At 32.8% G+C, this 15,659-nt stretch overlaps 1 pseudogene across 4 annotated transcripts; it reads left to right on the top strand.

Annotated features, from left to right (window-relative positions):
- The first annotated feature begins 918 nt into the window (after positions 1-918).
- LOC124835535 (E3 ubiquitin-protein ligase RING1-like pseudogene) lies at positions 919-10,652 on the top strand (annotated as a pseudogene). 4 transcript variants are annotated; one of them, XR_015785841.1, is made up of 2 exons: positions 919-2,232; positions 10,172-10,652. The product of XR_015785841.1 is annotated as an E3 ubiquitin-protein ligase RING1-like pseudogene, transcript variant X4 (transcript). The 4 variants fall into 4 exon arrangements; XR_015785839.1 differs by lacking the exon at positions 10,172-10,652 and adding an exon at positions 8,852-9,240; XR_015785840.1 differs by lacking the exon at positions 10,172-10,652 and adding an exon at positions 8,827-9,240.
- Positions 10,653-15,659: the final 5,007 nt, after the last annotated feature.

Here is a 15,659-nt window from a genome sequence, read left to right as displayed (position 1 = left end):
CCTCGTTCTACTCATAAACAATAGATTCCCTATTATAAGTTGTTAGCTTAAAAAGGACCAACAACAAAATATCTTGAAGAATATTGTGTAACAGTAAAAACCAGTTATTAAAAGATGAAAATTGTTAGTATTTTTAATTGAAAAAAGATGGAGAAAAATTATTACCAATAATTAATCAAAGTAAACCACGTATAAAGAATTACAATACCACTTTAAAAAAAATCTTTAAATTCTATATTTATAAATCTTTTATTTCTTATATATCAATCAAATTTATCATTTATACCCAATATAACCATGACTCAGATTGAAGGAAAAGATTTAAAACCTATAACCATGACTTTACAACTTTTTTGAATCATTGCATCACACATACTTATGGAGTCATAGAATATGTGTTTTTTAAATTGGATCAATTCATCTTTTCCACATACCTTGTAATTCTAGGCTCAAAAAAGATACATTGCTATCTCTCATTTTCAAAAAGCTAAATCAAGCTCAAACCTTTTCGGCCCAAACATAATTAGACATTGATTCATAAAAAGACGTGAAATTGACTACTGGTGTGAAGGGTAAAAAACTCATGACGATAATCATATAATTTTTTAATGTTTTATTGATAAGAACTAATTATTAATGATTTGCCCTTTATGCTGATTAATTTATATTTAATATATAATTAGGGTTAAAACGATATTCATGTAATGTAATCTAGGAACTCATAATACATAGTATCTAACATCATACATTTTTGTAACCAAATGACTAACAACAATGACTAAATTGACTTGCTAAATTTAATTTCAACAATCTATTTAGCATTAACCTTAATTTTAGGAAAGAAAATGGCAAACGCAGACAAGGATGATTTTATTTTATTTGGTTAAAGGTCGTGTCTGGTCCAAGTCCGCGCTTAGTGTCAACTCCCTAAGATAGCGCGTGACTTCATCCTCCGTTTACCGACTCTGATTTTCCACGTTCAGAGTATTTACGATATTGCCACCGCTCTCTTTTCCTTCTCGCTGTTCTGTTGTCTTCCGATACAATTTCTTCTTCCATTTCCTTCTCTCGTTATCTTCTTTTATCTCTCCTTTTCTCCGTTGACATGTCTTCTGCCGGCGGCGACGGTACCTCCGGCGAGCCTCGCCAATACTTCTGTCACCAGTGCAATCGCACCGTTTCTGTTACCCCTTCCCCGTCCTCTGATCTTCTCTGCCCCAATTGCAACGGCGGCTTCCTCGAAGAACTCGAAATCCCTAACCCTAACCCTATCCCTATCCCGTCCAATCCTTTCTTCCCCGACTTCCCCCTCGCTGGGACCACCGCCATTCCTCTCATCTTCCCTGGAGGAGCTGGCCAGCCCTTCGACGATTTCTCCACCCTCTCCGGCACTCGATCTGACGCCGCCACCGCCGATACTGCCCTCGCCCCCTTTGTCCTCCTCCAGAACTACTTGCAAACCCTAAGAGCCGCTGGCGGCGGTGGAAACCTTCAACTGGTGATTGAGTCCGGCGACCCCGGCGGAGCGTTTCGGTTTCCTGGCATCACCCACGGTGACTACTTCTTCGGGACGGGCCTTGAGGAGCTGATCCAGCACCTTGCCGAGAACGATCCGAACCGCTATGGTACCCCACCGGCTTCTAAGAAGGCGGTGGAGGGGCTGCCGGACGTCTCGGTCACCGACGAGCTGCTTGCGTCGGATTCCTCGCAATGTGCAGTGTGCAAAGACACGTTCGAACTCGGTGAAACCGCGAAGCAGATGCCCTGTAAGCATATATATCACGCGGACTGCATTTTACCTTGGTTAGAATTGCATAATTCCTGTCCCGTTTGTCGGTATGAGCTGCCCACAGATGATCCTGATTACGAGCAGAGGGCTCATCGTGGTAGCGGTGGCGGTAGTGGAGGCGGTAGTGGTGGTACCGGCAGTGGGGTGGCTCCCCAGGTGAATTGGAACCTGGCTGTGGGGCCTGGTGGTTCTGCGGATACATCTGGTGGAGGAGACAATTCCCAGCGGAGGAGGTTTAGGGTGGCTTTGCCGTGGCCCTTCAGGCAATCTGTTTCTTCTGGTGCTGAGACAAGTAATGTTGGCGGTGCCAACAATGATGACAACAGTATAAATGGTGGGGAAACCAATAGTGGGCAATCAAATTCTGAAAACAGGGGAAATCGGAACTTTGAGTCGGAGACCAGACAGGAAGATCTAGATTGAGAGGCACTCGTGTTTGATATGTAAGTTTGCATGTTACCTCTTTCTTTCGAGTGTTGAATTTTTGTTCTGTTGGATGTTTTGCTATTTGCAAATTATGATTAAGGTTTTTGCATTCTGCAGTCTGTTTCTGATGGCGTAATTAAGATGATGAGTTAGAATCATAGTGTTATGCTTAGTTTGATTCTGGTTATTGCAATGAGATATGCTGCTTTATTTTGTCTCTCTGTGATTCTCCTTGACTGAATGTAATTGTCCGGTGCGTGTCAGGATAATTCGTATGGTTTAAAATTTGTTGCACGTCAGCCATTAGGTGACAAGTTAGATATAGATACCTAAATCAATGAAATAGTATGATATTTAAACATACAAATTCGGATAAATAGTTGTCCAGCTGCTGTTTTATCTTTTTTTTTTATGTTTCTTTGTTGGTGTACAATTTTTTTGAGGGGAGGGGTATGAAGATCTTTTTCTATCAATTTGTTAATTGTAGAAGTGGACCAAAGGATGCGAATATGGTTTCTCTTTTTTCTAACTTGAAAAGCAAAAGTCATGAGTTAAACAATGATTTATGGCAGACTTTAGTTCTCACCTCTTAGGAGATAAATATAGTCATAGCCACAAGTAGAGCATATGCTTCCTGTTGCTTGGAAAAAGATCCACTGGAATGCTAATATGACATGAAATGCATGCCATGAGGTGGGTATATTTTATAAAATAATTTACTTCTTGGCTATCAATGAGATCCATATTGCACTTTGTAATTTAGGAAGTTTTGGTATTTCTGATAAAAAATCTGTGATCAGGAGTATTGGTATATTTTTGGCTAGAGCACTTGAAAAAATACTCCTTTTATATGATTTTGCCAAGTTAAATATTTAATGTGCTTAATCAAGTATATGTTAAATGACTAATTATTTGGAGATCAAACTTATAGGATAAATAGAATGAGGAGTTTCTATCGAACTTGTAGACTACTTCGTCCACCTTGTTAATCCCATTAGTTGACCAAATGTGTCCCTGCTTTCTGTTTCATATGATTTCATGTCTAAGATAATTTTGATTGGGAGTAAAACTCTTTTCCCACTAGATGAAGTTGGTTGTATAGATCGCATGATATCATTTAGCTTGATTAAAAACCAATTTTTCATAGTAATAAAATTTCAATACGTCTACTTTGTCCTGACCATATTCAAGTAAAAGTGCTGTTATTTCTAATGTCTATCTCCAAAATCCTTTAGAGTTTATCACTTTCCCTGATTGCTCAATCAAAATTATGTAATCCATTAATATGAATTGAAGTAGGGCTAGTCTTTTGTACTTCTTTGGTAAGGACATCTAAAACTATATTGATCAAGTTAGAACTCAAAATTGAACCATGTACAACACTTCTCGTGAAACTTTATACTTTTTTTCATTAAGTGTCTTTTATATTTCGTTCTTATCCATCAATCAACTCTTGAGGATAAATAGCTTCCTTCATTCACTATCACATAATATGTGAAGTATAATTTGTGAAATAGTAGCAGATTTGTCCTGTTAATAACTTCGTGCTGCTCGCATGGCTGTCAATAGTGCTTAATTAAAGTCAAAATCAAAATTTCCTGTCTGGCAACATAACAATTCCTTCTATAGCAATATTCAGTATCAATCTCTTTTTTTTAAATGTTATTATTTTATTCTGGCTATGAAGGACATGGATACAAAGCAAATCTTTTAGAGCTAGAAATTGTTCATTTGAAGTCCTTTTTGAACAGATCGCACTTTGCTGGAGTGCCATTCAGAAAGTTTGAATGATTATATTCCAGCAAGGGGTCCCTATTTTATTCTATACCAAAATATCTATAGAATCATCATGATAATCATTCTTATGTTGTCATACAAAAAGAAATCAACTGATAAAGTAATAAAATGTAATATTGAATACCAAAATGACACGAAGTACAGCAATACATTTTCTACACTGGAGACAAAAGTTTCCTACACAAAATATTCTGTTCACAAACTGTGCAAATACATTTTAATTACACAACCTATTATCAGAAGTATACTTCTAATGCATAAATATTTTCATGTAGTCTCTAACTAGACATATATACATGTTAGTCTTGATACATGTTAGTCTCTAACTAGACATAAATATTTATTTTGTAAACCTTGCAGCCTGAACATTACTCCAAAAATGTGTGAAAAGTTGTGTAGGCACTATGCAATAATTATGGAATTACTTTTCTTGATTTCAAAAAGAAACAATACATGGGAATTTGAAGAAAAACAAAATCCTAATAAAAGGAAATAAATCTTATGAAATATAGGAAGTAAATCTCCAGAAATAAAGACTCTAAATCAGGAGCAAATCTACCAAATAAACTATGAATACCAATCCCTTAATTGTAGGGATTCTTACAAACACATCTATATTTATGGTTCAATCAATTCATATTTATTGTACAGTAAATGTGTAATGTTTGCACCCATATTTCAACAAAATGTTTAATAAATTTGCTATGGCAGAACCAGTTATTTTCTGCTACATATTATCCTAATAATGAACTATTTGGAGATGGGCAGCAAACATAACAAATATTCTCTGATTCCGTTGGGGGTTTTTGTAGGGGTTTTTCATAAGCTTCCCAATAATCTTAGGTTGAGAATGTTAAGTTTTCATGTTTGGTATAACAATTTTAAAAATAATTTCCAGCAACCTAATCTTTCCTGAAATTGTTTTTAATCAAGTTTCCCGCTAAGACTTTGTCATGGAGGAGGGTTTGTAAATTCAAGTGTTTTTATACAATTTTGTCTCTAATTCCCAAAAACATTTTAAACATACCAAACATATTTATGACTTTTCTGGATACGAGATTCCTGGATTAATCAATATTTTGTATACTAAACACCTTAATTAGTAAAATATAGGACACTTTACACATACAATGACAATATTGGAATGAAATAGGAGACACGTTCTTATTTATTCTTCTTTCTCTCATTATGTGAGCCTCACGAAAGGATATAAAGAGATTTCATTTTACAAACATGAGAACTTTGGGTGTGCATATATATATATTGGGGGGATCTTGATATGAAATGGTGTAGCAGTACTAAAGATCCAAGTTGATAATACTCAAATAGAATATATGAGAAAAATATCTGGAGAGAAAAGAAACCTCTATTGAGTTACATAGATAAAACAAAAAAAAAAAAGAACTTTTGCTTAGAAGGTAATGCAAACAATTCTGACACTTCCCATCAAGCTTGAGCATAGAATATGTTCCAAGCTTGAAACATAAATTGAATTTGAGCTCCTATCAAGAATTTTGTCAAAATGTTAGTAAATTGACCATCAGAGTCAACAAACATAGTGCAAATTTCCTTGGACAACAACTTTTTTGTAACAGAATGACAAAAAATCTGTGGTTTGTCCTGTCATGAAACAAAGTGTTTGAAGCAATTTGAAGAGCTCAATGATTAGTGCAATATATCCTCATTTGTTAAATTTCACAAAACCGCTGTTCTTAGAAAAATTGTTTTATCCACACATGTTCACAAGTGAGTGATGTCATTGCCCTACATATAGTTTCAACCCTTGGTTGAGCAACATTTTCCCAAGAAATAATATTCCTTCCAATGAGAGTACAATATCCAATAGTGGAATGTTTGTCTATTGGAGACCTTGTCCAATCAATGTCTCAATTCCTAGATTTTGGATACTTCCTTTATTTTTATATGATGACCTTGTCTTAGAGCCTTTTTGAGGTATTTGAGGATGCAAAGAACAATATTCCACTGATCACTATGAGGAGCCTGCATAAATTGACCAATCTCACCCACTAAAGATAGGTCACGCCTAGTTGTAGTAAGATAAATAAGTTTTCCCACAAGTCTTTTGTACTTATTTGGATCTGAGAAGGGCTCAATTTGTTCTGCTACTATTTTCTTATTTTGATTCATAGGACTATGCATGGGTCTATAATCAATTATTCTTGTTTCTTTCAAGGTATGTAATGTATATTTCCTTTGAGAAATCATAATACCTTCTTTTGATTGAGCCACTTCAATGCCTAAGAAGTATTTGAGACACCCAAGAGCTTTGGTTTGAAAGTGTTGGCATAAACGTTGCTTTAGCTGACCAATTTTGGTAACATCATTTTCTGAAGAACTATTATTAAGAAAGTGGAATTTAAGTGACAAAGGAACTAAGACCCACGTGTGATTATGCTTCAATCACATTTTTTGAAATGGTAATAGAAGACACAGGAAATAAATAAGAATAGGAAAGGGATACTCGATGATACTCAAGAAAATTATAGCTAGGATGAGGATTACAAGTAGACCTAGTACCTTTTTGGAAAGTAATAGGCCGACTAGAATCTTCATCAAGAGTCACAATTTTGATTGACAATGCTAAATGACTTATTGAAAAGGACTCATTATGTAATATGAATTAGACACTTGTGGCCTGGTTTGGTAAGTGAAAATGGGCAGTGATGATGACCTCGTTAGGTTTAAAGTAGGAGAGGAACCTGGAGTGTTATGACGAGCAGGGAAAAACAAAGTTTCAACCACTAGAAAGGGTAAGACTTGTTGGACGTAGTCAACTTCAGAAAGAGAGGAAAGGAAGAAAGATGTCTCTTAAAAAACGATGGCACTTATAGACATATAATACCTTTTTGTTACGGAAGAATAACAATGATATCGTTCTTGGAGACAATAATATCCTTGGACGACACATTTGGTGACTCTTTAAAATAATTTGTCTAGATCTGATAAGTCATGTACAAAACACACACAACCAAAGACATGAGGAGTAACTTGAAATAGAGGTTCACCTAGAAACATAATGCAAAATGCAATTTTATTATCAAGGGATGAAGAAGGCATTCTATTGATAAGAAAACGTACAATAAGAATGACATCACCCAGTGATAAGCTAGTATACATTTGCATCAGGTAATAAGGTATGTAGTTTCAACCAGTGTCTATAATTTTTTATGTGAACTCAATAGCAAAAAATATGAAAAGAAATATTCTTTGGCATAATCACTGAGGAGGATTTTGATAACTTGTCAAAATTGATTTTTTATTTTGTTCAAGAAAGATATAAAGATAGACAAAAGTTTGGAATGATCTTTCATTAAATAAACTCAAGTATATCAAGAGTGTTCATGAATAAAGGTAGCAAAATATCAAAACCTAAGAGATGTAACACGACTTTGTTGCCAAATGTCAAGTGAATGACAAGAAAAATAGGTTTACATTAGCTTGGTAAAAGATGATCTAACATGTTTTATAAGTTGACGGGACTCATACACTAGGACTTGAAGGTTAAGTTCAAGAACCATTTTTTTTAATTTTGACAAATGTGAATGATCCAACCAATCTTGCAAAAGTTTAGGAGAGGCAAGACAACACATGTATGATCTAGTCCCATAATAGTACAATCCTCTACACTTATGTCCGTCGCCAATCAGTCAACATGAACAATGCTCATGTATAACAAATGAGATGCTGTCAATGGTTACATAACTATTTAATGACTTAGTCAATTGACTTAAAGATATAAGATTATAGGGGAGTGCAACAACAAAAAGAAACTTGACCAACTCCTTGAGAAGCAACAATGGATCTATTGGCTAAGGTTACAAGGTAAGGAAATTTAGGAGAAATAGTAGAAGTGAACAAGAATGTATTACCATAAATATGATAATAAGCTCTTGAGTCAATTGTCCATGGTTTTTTATTTCCATAGACTGTGAGATGCTGGTTGTGGACAAACTGAGATGTGTGGTAAGATTGTGCTTGGTTGCTGAAATTAGATTCTTCGTAAAATATAATTGGTTTTATGCTCAAACTAACTTAGAAACTCTCATATAGTTTCTCTAATCTGTCTTTAACTTGTGCATAAGCTAATTTTAGCTTATAGAGAAGTTAATTTCATGTTTTTCTTTTCAATTTTTTCTCCTATAAAAGATTGTGGAGAAATAAGACTCAAATAAAACAAGCCTGCATACAAACAAATCCACGTTTAGGTAATTAACAAACCTGACACATAATTTACATTAAGACTGTAATACTCTGGAAAACCTGTTCAATTGATTTTTTCAGGGTTTAAAATAGAGTGGTGTGGAGTTGCCCCTATCCGCCACCATAGGAACTGCTGTAGCATAGCAGTTTAGTGTGGCAGTCATGGCAGGCCTCAGCAGGTGGTATGTTGATTCTAAAAAAGTCATCTGAACAGAGACATTAGGACTGTTTTTGAAGGCTATTTTTGATATTTTATTTTCCAAAAAATGAAATATACAGATGTAATAACACTGAAAATGATAAAGAAGACTTGCATTTAGAACATGATGATTGATGATTCCTAGGCAAACTTGTTTTGACTTTTGTTCTTATTTACTTGTATGTCTTGTTTAACACACATGACTTCATATTGTCAATTATGAAGAACGCTAATGTTAATTTATCATTCTTTAGAATTTATAAGTATATTATAATATGCATTATATAAACTATATAAAAAATTTAAAAATTGTAGTTATTCTGCTATACACTATACCTAGCCTGTGTGGAGCTGGCCACTATCCAAGATTTAAAACATTGTATTTTTATTACAGGCTACCTTCACTAATTTGCTTTCAGGTTTCAGTGCTGCTAAGATGACACTGACTGCAAAAAACTTTCTGCACTGCCTGATCTTGATGGCATACTTGTTGCCCTATAGTGAATTTGAATTGGATTAGACCAAGCCCTTTTAATTGGGCAGGTAGTTATATTTGATGACAGTTGTATAGGGTTCTTTAAAACTAAACTTCATTCATCATTTAAGGTCATGGCTTCATATGCTTCTGGTTTTCTATTTTCAATTCTATAGATTTCAACAAAATGAATATTGTCCATATATTCATTGACTTGTTGAATTCATGGTATCTTACCAACATCCTCTTGTTCTTGGTTGGAAGATTTAAACTCTCAAATTTATGTGTTTTTTGTTGAAATTATGGTTATTGTATTTTTGTACAGTTTTCTCATAGAGCTTTTTTTGGGTGTATGTACCTATCTTAAGGATTGAGTGTCACATGCTATAACTATTCCTTGTATTGTCTACCCTTCTCTTATCTATTATATATGAAATACATCAGCTCAGCACAATAACTTGCTGATTTTTATCACCTGTAAATTTAAGTTGGTATCAAAATCGGTGCTATCCTACTTTGTCTTTGGAATGCCATTGTCCACTGCTGCCGATCAGTGACTCTTTTGTTCTGCAAAAGTCAAGGTTAGGTATATCTCGAGGAGTGTAACTCAACCCTTGTAGTCACGTGACCAAAAGCTCCCAAATGGGCTTTCACACGCTAATCTCTGTGGGCGTTGCACAGGGTGCGCATGCATGCCATCTTCCTATGGTTATATTCATGTTGGACCAAAGCCATTTGTCCCGTAAGTATCTTTTGGGCATGTTTCTGCCCTCAGCTCCCTATTTCAACCTCCTTGGATAGGTGGTCAAGTCTCTCCCCTTCCATGGAGCTATGGTTCCTTGGTCAAGGATATCCTGACCATTTGGAGAAGGAAGTCAATGTTGTTCCCATTGAAAATAAGTCTTAATGCGAAAAACTTGACTTCTTTATGTATTGTTTTATGGCAATAAATTGAACACAACGTTTGAAAAATACTTAAATACTTCAAGACATGGTCGTTTTTTAAGAAGGCTCGAGATACTTTTGCTAATGATATTCGATGTCTCTTTTATGTGACTCTAAAAGTAGCCCTTCCTCAAATATTGGATTTCTCATCTCTAACAACAAGCTTGTTAGACATCCTAGCTAACTCTTTGAGAGAACCTACAATTTAATTTATATATGTATGAGGCATTATTTCTTCTATTTTTTTTAATGAGAAATGTTACCACTTGCAGATGTTCTTTAAGCTACTTTTACATTTTCTGTTCTTGACCTTTTACAGGATGCTACAATGTAGTTAGCATCTTTTTTGTGATATTGCTTCTCAGATGCCATACACTTGAGCAGATTTTCATTTTTTGAACTTTCTTGCAGGTATGTGGAGTTTTTCAAATTTGCAGCATTTGTTGAATAGAAATGATGTTAAATATCAATTAGTGGTTCGTGACAGTTGAAAATGTTATATTGGATTATAATGAATTTGCGCAACTGTCCATCACCATTTTTTGAGTTCTTTATATAACTAGATCAATACCTGTACGATGCACAGGCAGAAAAAGAAAATTAAAACAGTGGCCCGTACTTTTATCAAGAGTTTGTGTATAAGTAATAAAAAAATTACGCAAAAGATGTGTAGGTCCATAATGCACAAAAAACCAACACGTGGATGAGTAGAAAGTGGTTGGATAGAATTTATAATACTGCTACTATTGATGATATGTACATTACTATTGGTTCAATATTTTCTGAATTTTTGTTTTTTATTGCGTGACTCGTTTTTTTTTCTCTTATACTCCTGTCTGTTTGTTAGCCAATAAATCCTTCTACTGCATTGGTGGCAAAGCTATAATGCACTAGGTTTTCCCCCCTAATGTTAGCAACATGTTCTAACACATTATTGGTAGTCGAAATTTGTTGGAAATCCTAATTTTGTATGTTTCTCAATTCCTCTTTATTTTGTAATTTTCAGAAAATGTCAATAATATTTTTAATGAATGTATTAGAAAGTATATTGTTATTAGTCCTTTAGTAATCTGAAAATTTGGAGCAGAAAACGCCTTCAAACCCGGGAAAGGAAGATTTCTTGTTGCGTGAGTTTTCCTTGTTCCAATGTGGGCGTAGGATGTAATATGCATAGTCTTGTGCTGAATCTGTATGTGCAGGTCATGTTTCCTGCTTTGAAACGTTACTCCTAAATTGAGATTTGTTGAGTAGCGTAATGACATTTGTTAACTTTACGTAGTTGGCTAGAAAGGTCAACTTATTCACCCCTAAAATGGTGCCATTAACTTTGCCATCACTAAAGGAGTTCAGGTTCTAACTGAACATAGGTGCTGTCTAATCATTTGTTCAGAAGTTTCAATGTTTCCTGGAGTTGTGGCACGCACTTTCCCATCAAGAAAGGGGATTCTCATCCTGTGGAGGAAAACCTTCACAAGTTATTTGGCCAGTACCAACTTAGTTTTGACTCAGTTTTTTCAAATTTCAAAGATGATATCATGCCTTAGAAGTGAGTAGAAAACCCAATTTATGTAGGTTACCTAGAACGTACTCAGTCAATAAGTTCCTCATCGTGAACTAGTTAATATAGAAAAGGTCACATATATTTGAAAAACATCAACCTCAGATAAGTGACACCTCACATACTTCATAGAGATGGAAATATGAAGTTCTGAGTTTTGTAAATTAGTGGCCACATAACATTGAATGGACAAAGTTCAGTGTCAAGCCTATTTGCCTAAAGGGGTTAGAAAAAAGAGGTCTAATTTCAAATAACATCATGATAAATGTGTTTGACTAATCATTTTTTAAAATTAAACTTAAAAATACTTATTAACTATTATTGATAGCAAATTATATTTATTAAAAAAATTAAATTTCTGATGACATGAATATCTCTATTTATACATAAAAAATTCATGGGAATCTATTTTATCATTAATCCTTTCCTCTTTTTTTTTATGACATTATTGTCAAGAGTAAAGAGGTGGTGTCTGTGAAAAAGAACGTAAAACAGTGTATTTTAGATCTTTGTAGATGTTATAATAATGGTAATAGTAATACGATGGGAATTTTATATGTTATAATTATCTTAATCTCACAATGTGGACAGAAGTCAGTTCTTGCCAGACCACTTTTCCTCCTTCATCCACACAGAAACGGGTGGCACTCAGCATTTGGATGGGAAAAAAAAGTAAAGAAAATGATTACATTTATATTTTATTTGACATGCCATCATCTATAGAAATGAATTAAAAAATTTATATTATCATAAGGATTTTTAAGGATGGGTTTGATTGGATTTGAACGAATTTGATTAAAATTAATATTAAAGAATTTGTTTGGTTCATTTCAAAGAATTTCGATAAATACATTACCAAACCTAATTCAAATAGGTTTAATTGGGATGGACTATATTTATATATTTTCTATCAAAATTATAAAATTATTTTACGATTTAGAAGATTTTATGATAGTGTATTTTAATATAACTTTTCTAATTTTTGTATGTACATATATACATATTAATTAAATATTGTACTTGAATAAATTAAGAAAAGTGAAAAATAATGTAAAGTAGAAAGACGTAAAATCATCAAAATTTAATTAGTAAGTTGTATTTTATATGGTCTTCTATAATTTTTTTATCGATTTTCTTCTCTTTCATATAATAAATGAGATTTTATATAATAAATGAGATTTTATTCCTCAAACATTATTTTCATTTCTTTACAAAAAAAAAACTAGAAAAAGAAAATTGAGCTTATAGTGAATTTATTAGTGGAGTAAAAAATTGAATAACATGAAATATTACCTGTTAAAGATGATGTAAGGAAGTTTGGACAAAAGAGACTAAAACAAAAAATATAGAAAGAAAAAATATATTCAATTTATGTGATTTTTCTCTATCTTTATTTTCATAAAATATATAATAATAAATTAAAATTGAAAATATGTTATATTGTTTTGGGTTTATAGGTTCAACACTAAATCCACTTGATCCAAAATATTAAATATGTATAATCCAAAATGTTTGAATTTGATTTAATTGGTTTGAATTCATTATATGCTTATATTCATAAACAACACCCTAATTTTTAATTTGAATAAACTAGGTGATGAATCTGTGCTACAGAGAATGAAAATAAAGAGAATGTGAAAAAAAATGAAATACATTGTATAGAGCAAGTTATTTAGTAATGGATGGACAATTTTTTATATTAAAATAATTACACAATTGTTTCTCGCATTCTTCATGTTTATTATTTTGGAAAAAATTATACTATAATTACACAATTAATTCTCTCATTCTTCATGTGTTTGTGTTTGCATATATTGATGGCTAATATAGGAAGAGTAAGAGACGATTAAATCATTGTTCCTTATATATTTTCATCTTAATAGAATCAAATACGAATTTGTTACAACATTCATATCAAACCCTTCTATATAAAAAAGTGAGATTTAATGTTATAAATATTTAAACTTTTTAACTTAAAGTCATTATATAACTTTGAACTAGAACAAGTATTAATAAATAAAATATGTAATTTTTCAATCACGTTGTTGAAAGAGTAGAACATATTATAACACCGTTCGAAAGATTGATTTTGAAGTATACAAATATCACTTTTCAACAATCTATTGATATCTCATTTAGTTGATGAATATTTTAATAGTTGAAGATTTTGTGTAACCTTCTATATCATAATAAAGCAGCAATCTAAATGTTAGGCACTATTTGACTTGATTCATTTGTTTGGCACTACTTTATGACACCAATAACTTCTTTTTTACTTTTATGCAATCGGAAATTGTTCTTTCAACTAATGAAAGAAGGTATGGAACCAATACTTGTAGAAGTGTAATTTACACTAATCCACACTCATTGATGGCTTATCATCTCAATAATTAAACTTTTTTTTTTCGTAAAAATAAGTGTTTAAGCAAGCCATTCAAGTTATTACACTTGGTCACTAGTTAGGTACCATAACATTGGTAAAGTAAATTGTAGAAATTTATGAATTAATTTGATTGCTTCTGTTGTGATTAATATAGGGTTTGACTAATAATGGCTATATATGGTCTTTAAAAATAAAGATTTACGAGGTTTAATTTAATAGTTGATGGGTAAATAATATTTATAAAATAACATTAAACTATAACTAATTTATTGAATATATAATTTATTATTAAATGTAAAATATAAATCACTTTTACTTGTAATTGTATACTTAATATATTCAAATTTATAATAGAAATTAAAACCGTTCATATTTAAAATATCATAGTCAACTCATAATGTTGATACAAAATAATAATTAGTTATGGAATAATTTTTTTAAAATAAATAAACAATGATAATAAAGGTTAATTTTAATGTCTTTATAAATAAAGGTTGTAGAGAGGTGAAACTTGGTAGACGAAGGTATTCTTGTCCCAACAATAAAAACAACCTATGAATGATGTGCATATGAAGGTTGTGGAGGACGCCAAACTCAAAGATATGAAGATCAAGAATCTTTTGTTTCAAACAATTGATAGAGAAACCATAGATAAGGGAACCCAAGGCAATTAGGGAATTTGAGTTACTTGCTATGAAAGAAGGTGAAAAAGTAGATAGTTTCTTGAGTCAAACCTTGACCATGGTAAACAAGATGAAGACCAGTGATGAGAAAATGGAGCAAAACACAATGGTTCGTAAAATATTCTGCTCTTTAACGAACAAGTTCAATTATGTTGTTTGTTCAATAGACGATTCAAATGATCTAAGTATGTTAACCATTGATGAGTTGCATGGAAGCCTACTTATACATGAACAACAAATGTTGAGATAACAAAAGGAGGAACATGTGTTGAAAATGTCCCAGGAAGATAGATCAAGTCATGAGAGAGGTTGAGGTGTATCTAGAGAAGGTCGTGGTTGTTGGTTTGTCCACACAACAACCAGATATACCAAGTATACTAGGTAGTTTGTAGTATAACAAGTATCATATTCACATATATTTGACAAAAAAACACAACGTTCTAACTGGTTTGATCCTTGATAAGACTACAACTGAATGGAAGAACCCAGGTAATACATGATGTTTATTATATTCCAGAGCTGAAAAACAATATCTTAAGCATAGGACAACTTCAAGAGAAAGGGTTAGCCGATTGAAATTGCAAAGTAGTTCATCCTAGGAAATGGTTGATTATGAAAACTCATATGAGTAAAAGCATAATGTTTTATGTGCTATACTTGAAAATTCTTTATGTTTCTAACTAAAATTATTTTAGAAAAAAAACAGCTTACATGTGGCACTATTGCTTTCAACACCTAAATCATAAGGCTCTGAGCACCATTTCCAACAAGAAGATGGTGATTATACTCGTACAACAAAATTGAAGCTTACTTTACAAGTAAAAGGTTTAAGAAATGTCCAAGTGAACACACACTCTTTATAAAGTCACAAGGAGGTAAAATATTAATAGTTGTTTCGGTTGAATTGGTCAGAGGGTCGGTCGTCCTTCCTTACTCTGTTCTCTTTTGATCTTCAATCCTCTCCGAGAACGCGATCCACTCCAATGGGTTGTTGACCTGCAGAAAACACTCTGATGCTCTATGTTTCATAAAGAGGTCTATATTTTATTAAGATTGAAAAGAATCCTTGTACCTGGACAACAGTTGTCTACTTATAAGGCTTGTGACAGCCACGTCCATTGATTAACCATTAGTGCAATATATTTTAGGTAATCAAATCCAATAATTAATCATTAATGTCGTA

Source organism: Vigna umbellata, chromosome 4, assembly GCF_029865625.1.
Source record: "Vigna umbellata cultivar VRB3 chromosome 4, Vumbellata_1.0, whole genome shotgun sequence".
NCBI lineage: Eukaryota > Viridiplantae > Streptophyta > Magnoliopsida > Fabales > Fabaceae > Vigna > Vigna umbellata.
The sequence above is the reverse complement of the archived record's forward strand: the minus strand, read 5'-3'. Positions and strand labels throughout refer to the sequence as shown.